We start from the raw sequence: 7,332 nt of genomic DNA on the forward strand, positions 1-7,332 counted from the left end.
AGTGACTTCTTTTGGAGAGAAAGAGGGTCCAGTTTTGATGAAGTCCGACATCAATTTTCGTCTTGTGTTTTTGCCTCTGTGGCTTTTCTAAGAAAAGACAAAAATTCACTTGTGTTCCTGGTGACTAATAGTTGCTGCACTTTTTTCATCAGTCTGTTTCACAGTTCTACCTCTAGGTTTTGGCGTGTGCAAGAAGTTTCATTTTAAAGTTATAACTCATTGCAACTTTTGAAAATATGTTAAGCACAATTAAAGGCCTAGACTTGAGTTAAATTCAAACAATTCAACCAGAGAGATTCAACCAGATGGTTGTGGACCTTGCATTTTCCACCGGTTGGGAGAGCACTGGAATTCTGATGGTGTCACCTATCTGAATCATTCAGGGCTGTCTATTGACAGTGAAGCTCAGCCTCTGCCTAAGGAGGGAGATGAGGACAAAGACAAGGTATGTGGGTCAGGAGCACAGAATGAAAGGCTTTTTGCCCAGATCACAGCTCTTATGAGAGCCATTTACCATTTTAGTATAACTTTGCCTGCCCCGGTCAGGACAAAGTACTCTCCTTTTAAGGAATCTTCTTTTGGCTGTAATACTTGCTATTTTAGAGTGTTAGAAACTTACAGTAAATAAAATCTACAAAACCCCCCAAAACTGTGCTATGTGTTGTCATAAGACTGGAGGGAGGGTTTAATTTCACACTGTAGGGGAGGAGGAAAATAAAAGATTAAATTCTATAGAGGCTTCCTAAATTGGGGTCCATTGGCTTAGATTGATGAACAGTTAGATTATAATTAAGGCATCCTAATTCTATGATATGGCAAACCTACAGGGATGATCAAAATCTGAAGTGACTATAAAACTTAAAGACATATGATAAAGCTGTATTCATCCATTATTGGTTATTTAAGTTTATATCCCAAGCGAAATATTTCACTAATTGTTTTACAATTTTGTTTCAATATCACGTAGCACTTTTCTCCCTCTTCAAACTGGCATTCCTTGAAGTTGGGTTGAAGGATTCAGTGATAACATGGAAAAGGTGTTACGGGTTTGCAGTCATAAAAGATAGCAAATGCAGTGAAGCTGGGAGTTAGGGAAATTGCCGCCTTGTGGAATTCCAGAAGGATTTAGTCAATTTGATTTTGCATTTGACTCCCAGTAATGGGAGATGTTCCAAATCCACTGCTTTTTGTGGATCAAATGTATTGTTTTTTGACCACCCAGATGGGTGACTGGGACTAAGCTGGAGTGAGAAATGGTCTCCCAAGAGTTCTGAGTGCCTGAAGGAGGGATGAATGCTCCCACTGGAGTTTGAGATATAAAGGCGTGGTAGAGAAATGTTAGTGGAAAGCCAAGACACCTGCTCTGCATTCTCTGTAAGAATGTCATGCTCTGAGTAAGAGGATGCCTAGGGACTTGGCATCAAGAAGGTTCTAAGTAACTGAAATGGGAATCAAGTTGGAAATAAGAAATCATCCCATGCCTCAGCAGCACTGCACTTCAGAGTCTACAAATGCAACTGCAGAAACAACCAAGGAAAAGTTAGTAGATCTTTGATTGCTATTCTTTCATGGTACCCATACTTTTCTCAAATTTCTACTGATTGATTCAACATGCACTGAGAACACACTAGTAGGCATTGTTGCTGGCACCAGGAGCACAGTTGTGAAACTAACAAAATGCCTCTCCTCAAGGAGCTAATATTCTAGGTGGTGGAGACAAACCATAAATAAACACACAATTAAATAGCCTATGTCAAATGGTACTAAATACTATGAAAATTTCAGGGTAAAAAGATAGACAGTTTTGGGGTGATACCTTTTGGAATGCAAACAGCAATTTTTCTTCTCTATTAAATTTACAGTTCTCGACACTTCAAAGTAAACCAAGATGTCTAAAGCAGACATTCCTTAGAAATCATATTTATATAACAACATCCATGAATACTTTGTTTTCATATGATTTCTTTGATTGTCATGATCTGTTCTCTTTTCTGCCAGTAAAGCAGGACAGGTAAACTTAACTCCTCCAGGTCTTATTGGTGAGGGCCAGCAAGCTTAGCAATCTGCTCACTGTCACACAAGTGGTTAGAAGCAGCCTGTAGACTTGAATAACATCTTATGCCATGCTTATACTACATTCATTTTTTTTCATTCGGAAAAATTTCTCCCCAACAGAGAGTTTAAAAATCCTCCTGAAGACACAGAACTAGAAAGAATTTTGTATTTTTAGGTTTATTATAGTTTTTTTTTTTTTTTGTAGACTCAATATAGGTGTAGGTGACAACTGACAGATAAATTAGAAAAGTAGGCTATAGGCTAGAAATAGACTTTTGATTATATATATCCATCAATAAAAGATGCACACATATGAATGAATAAATAATATATATGTATGTGTATATATGTATGTATATGTGTGTGTTTGTATGTGTGTGTATATACATATGTATATGTGTGTGTGTATATATATATAGATAGATAGATAGATAGAGAGAGAGAGAGAGAGAGAAGGAGAGAGAGAGGGAGAAAGAGAGAAAGAGAGCGAGAGAGAGAAGGATAAGCATCAACAGGGTCCTCATGCAGTTATTTATTCCCGGAAGAAGCATTATTGGCTGCCTTGACTAAATTCCATGCTCGCTTTTTGATCTCAGTCAATACTTTTTGATGTTGTTGAAATTTGACTGGCAAATTTTTTTTCTTTTTAGTTTGTGTTAGGGCATGTGCACTTGCCAGAGAGAGAAAGAGGAAGAGAGGGAGAGAAAGTGAGAAAGCATTCCCCCAAGGGGTATGATCACACCACAATCCCTTCTCCTCCATTCGTCTCTTGGGATTTGGGGCATGCACACACATGTGCTGACATACTTTTCAAGTTGCTAGTTGGGGACTTGAACTGTGCAATCAGCCATGTGGGATCCAGCCTCCTAAACCAATATGCCACCGACTGGTCTCTAGCTAGCAATATTTATGTCTTCTCAGATGGCAATAATTTTTTCATGAATGTGAGGTGAAAGTTATTGGACTTTTTTATATTTTACCAAATTAGTTATAACACCAATGAAATACTTCAACTGCAAGCCTTTTAAACTAATATAAAATATAACATAGTAACGGGACCAGCAGTTAGCATAATGGCTATGTCACTGGATTCCCATGTAGTTGACCATGGTTTGTGTCCTGGACCCAGTGGCTTAAACTCACACCAGGCACGTGTGCGTGAGTGCCCAAGATCCCGAGAGGAGATTGGAGGAGAAGGGATTGCGGCGTGGCCATCCTCCTGGGGGGTGATTTCTCGCTTTCTGTCTCTCTGTCTCTGTCTTTCTGGCAAGTACACACACCCTATAGCAAAAAAAACCCACAAAAACCCCATATATATATATATACACACACACACACACACATATATATATAAAACATAGTAACAATATATCAATTCAGTAGAAACCGTGTCATCTGCACCTAAGAGATGGCAAATAGAAGAGACCCTCTCCACAATTTCTCAAGATTTTTGGTCATGATATGTCTATGTCTCTAAGGAAAGTTTGTGATGCTCCTCCCAGAGCCATGTGAAGCAGGCAGAAGCGTGCCAGTGGTGGCAATCTTTGACATAGGCAGTCCTGCATAATCCTCACCAGGAAGATCAAAGTGACCCTTTCTTCACTAACTCACAGAAATTCTGGATTCCAACCTTGAGTCTCAATTGTATGCCTCTTTTCTCTTACTTTCAAGCAGTAATTCCCAAAGTGACCGAGCAGCATAGGCATCAAATGGGAACTTATGAGAAATGTAAAGTCTTGGGTCACCCCCAAGACCTGCTGAGTCAGAAACTCTGGAGGTGAAGAGAAGCAATTTGTGTCTTTACAGACTCTCTAACGATTCGACATACTTAACATTTGAGAACAACTGCCCTAAAACATGCGGTACAACAAATGACAAGTATCTAAGAAATTAGGAGGGCAAGGTCAGGGAAGCATTGCTCCTCCTTCCAAGAAAGCTTGAAAACAGCCCATTTGCTCCTTTTTATTACCCCACTGCAAATTCTAGATAGGCAATCTTAATCAGTTTATATTTTTCAAATTCTGCATTACAAATGCTATATAGGCATTTTTTTCAAAGTTTATTTTTCTTGGTGGAAGAGAGACAGATAGTCTTGACAGAGTCTTTTTTTTTTTTTTAACCATTATTAAATATACTACTACGCACACACACACACACACACACAGGCCCATGGACTGTACAGCTGGGGATCAGAGAACTCACTAAAAAGGGAAACAGATGCAGTGCAACCAGCAGCTCCAACAGGAAAGGCCAGGTTGAGATGGGCTCCTGGGTACCTTGTGTTTTCTTCGCACAGATTTAGTCAGCCTCTGTAGTCATAAACCGTTACTTTTCCCTTTTTCTTCTTTTTACCACCAGGTCTCAGAGTCAGCCCTCCCTTATTCTGACATGATGTATTAACCTTGGAAATGGTGCGATTATTGCCTGGCTATAGGACAGTGCTGGAATAATGACAATGAAGGGACTTCATCTGGCCTCTGCATGGAAGGAAGGTGGAACTACAGCTATATTCTTCTAGGTAGTTTTCATTTTTGTGATGTCAAACTTTACTGTTAACTCCATGGGATTTCTTTCTCCAAAACTGAGAGAGAGAGACAATGACTCCCAACAGGGACTTCATGCCATGATCCACCCCCAGCTCAGCCAGGCCCATATCATGGGCACATGCATGTCCAGTGCACTCAGGGAGGTCTCTGGCACCTTCTCATGTGGGTCAGCCTCAAGGAGTATTATGTTACTGCTGCACCACCATCCAGCTCCTCCATGACGCTTTACACATTAATAATTAAAAAACTAATACATCCTCATAAAAACTTAAGCATTACAGATAGTTTTAAAGTAAAAATATTAACCTGGGAGTTTTCTTTTTAAAATTTTGCCAGAGGATGCATGCACTCATCACAGAGAGACAGAGAGAGGGAGGAAGCTTCCTCCAGCAGGCCATGGTCACACAGTAATCCCTTCTCTTCCATTTCTCCATCCTGGTGGGATATTGAGCATACATGCATGTGGACTCAACTTGCTTTTCAAGCTGCTGGGGCTGGTACTTAAACTGAACAGTCAACCATATGGGATTCAGCTCCCTTAACCACCTGGCCACAGAGCCAGCCAGGGATTTTTTACACCTAATTGACAAAATCAACACTTCGTTCAGGAACTCCTGTATCTCACAGAGAACCACTCATAAGTGACAGTCACAGTTCGACGACACCAATTTATGACAGATGCCTAATGCAAGGCAAAGCTGCAGGGAGTTGGTGAGATAATCCAGCCCGCGGACCCCGAAGACTGACGGATAGCCACGGTAGACAGAAGGGTCTTGTCCTGGAGGGGAGCCTTGAGTCCTACACATGAGACTGTCCACTTTTGGGGAGACAGAAGCAGCCTGTGGTTCAGAACCTGGAGACTGACTTCACATGACACTGCTTTGGGTGGTCACAGGGCTCAGTGTCCTGTTTCAAGCAACATGCCTTCCAGGAGCAACCTGCTGTCAGTCTCCATGCAGGGCTGCTGCAGGCACATTGCCAAGTAGCTTAGGGTGAGGTCATGACTGGTGGTGTGCAGGAGCTCTCCAACCACCGTGTGCTTCAGAAGGAGCTCATTCCTATACATGTCTGCAAGCCTGTAGGACACCTCACAAAAATGGGCTGTGGGCCATGTGTGAAACAGAGGGGTCCATTTACTCTCCTTCCCACAATAGTAATTTTCTAGTTCACAAATTCCCTTGGTAGTTGAAGACAGTTTTTCCATTTTCACCCGTATTTTGATCAAACCATCCGAGGTGGCCTGCAGTTCCTCATACAGCATCTCAAGTTCTTTATTATACCCTGGATATCCCTTTTCTTAATTTTCACTGGGAGCTGGGCTGCTGACCTCTAATTCTACCTCGTCTTTACTCAATAACTTGATTTTTAGGTTGGTGATGTTGTTTGCGATGGTGAAACCTGCATCGTTGAGGGTTTCCCATTTCAAGATTAAATTTTGCCAATCGGCTGCATTGTCCTTAATTTTTCTTGCACTGACAGATAAGACAGCTTTTCTGGGTGTTGCAATTCCAAGAGTCTTTGCTTCCATGCAATCAACTTTTTTTTTTAGAGCTTTTTGCTATAGGGTGCGTGTGCTCACCAGAAAGACAGAGAGAGACACAGAGACAGAAAGCAAGAAATCATGCCCCAGGAGAAATGGTCACATTGTAAACCCTTCTCCTCTATTCTCCTTTCAGGATCTTGGGGTTGCACGCACACGCACCTGGCATGAATTTAAGCCACCAGATCAGGGTGGACCGCGGTTGACTACATGGGAGTCCAGCGACATAGCCATTACACCAACTACTGGTTTCTTGACAGAGTCTTTATGCCCTGATCATCTCCTAAAGCCAGCCAGGATCTTAGGTGTGCCTGCAGTTGTGCCTGGCATGTTCAGGTAGACCCAGGACATGAACTCAGAGCCTTCCCATAGGGCTTCCATCATTGCATAGCAGCGTCCCTTCTTCCTGTGCCACCATGGCCAAGTCTAAAACAGTATTTTTTGTTAGCAATTTTGATTTACAATATTTATTTCAATTCACTTTGTAGCTCCCACTCACCATCATGACATGTGAGTATGTGCACACATACACATACACATTAAGGATAGATACAGATAGATAGATATTCATCTACTAGCTAGATTGATAAAATAAAGGCTGCATTGATGCAAAGATGGTAGAGAGCAGATATATAGGTGGATATTCTATACTGGATTGATTGTATTGATCTAGAAGAATTCAGGTGTGAAATTTATATCAAGACAACTTCAAAAGTGGTAAGAGTCACAAATGGATTGTCCATGGTGTGGCAGTGAAAAAAAGAAGAGGTGGGAGGGAGGGGCACTCACTTTTCTCTGTGCTGGTGATGGGGGGATTCCAGAGATGCAGCCCTCTTTTAGAGGTTATCTTCTTCTTTCATAGCCCCATCTTTGAGCCGTTGCAAATACAGCAATCACAAGCCCTTCAAAGAGTAAAATTAAGAGTGATACATCTGTTAATTCAGAGTGATACATCTGTTAATTCAAAGTGATAGATCTGTTAATGTCATCTATTGGTGACATCTAGGCTTGTTCCCAGACAGATAAAGAAACGTCCTCAGAATTCCAGGACCAATGCTATCAGACCTGGGAGTATACACAAAGACCATCAGGCTCCACCACCACTGCTTTAATACAGGCCACCAGTGGCCTGGGAACAGCACTGGGCTCTAGGGACAAAATATTTGCACTTCAACTTACATTTGTTGTTCT

The 7,332-nt window shown here is 41.4% G+C and overlaps 1 pseudogene; it reads right to left on the reverse strand.

Moving 5' to 3' along the window:
* Window positions 1-5,490: 5,490 nt before the first annotated feature.
* On the reverse strand, window positions 5,491-6,129 carry LOC102471183 (cyclin-dependent kinase 2-interacting protein pseudogene; annotated as a pseudogene).
* Between the last annotated feature and the right edge of the window lie 1,203 nt (window positions 6,130-7,332).

The sequence above is a fragment of the Tupaia chinensis genome, unplaced genomic scaffold (genome assembly GCF_000334495.1).
Source record: "Tupaia chinensis unplaced genomic scaffold, TupChi_1.0 Scaffold000563_1, whole genome shotgun sequence".
Classification (NCBI taxonomy): domain Eukaryota; kingdom Metazoa; phylum Chordata; class Mammalia; order Scandentia; family Tupaiidae; genus Tupaia; species Tupaia belangeri.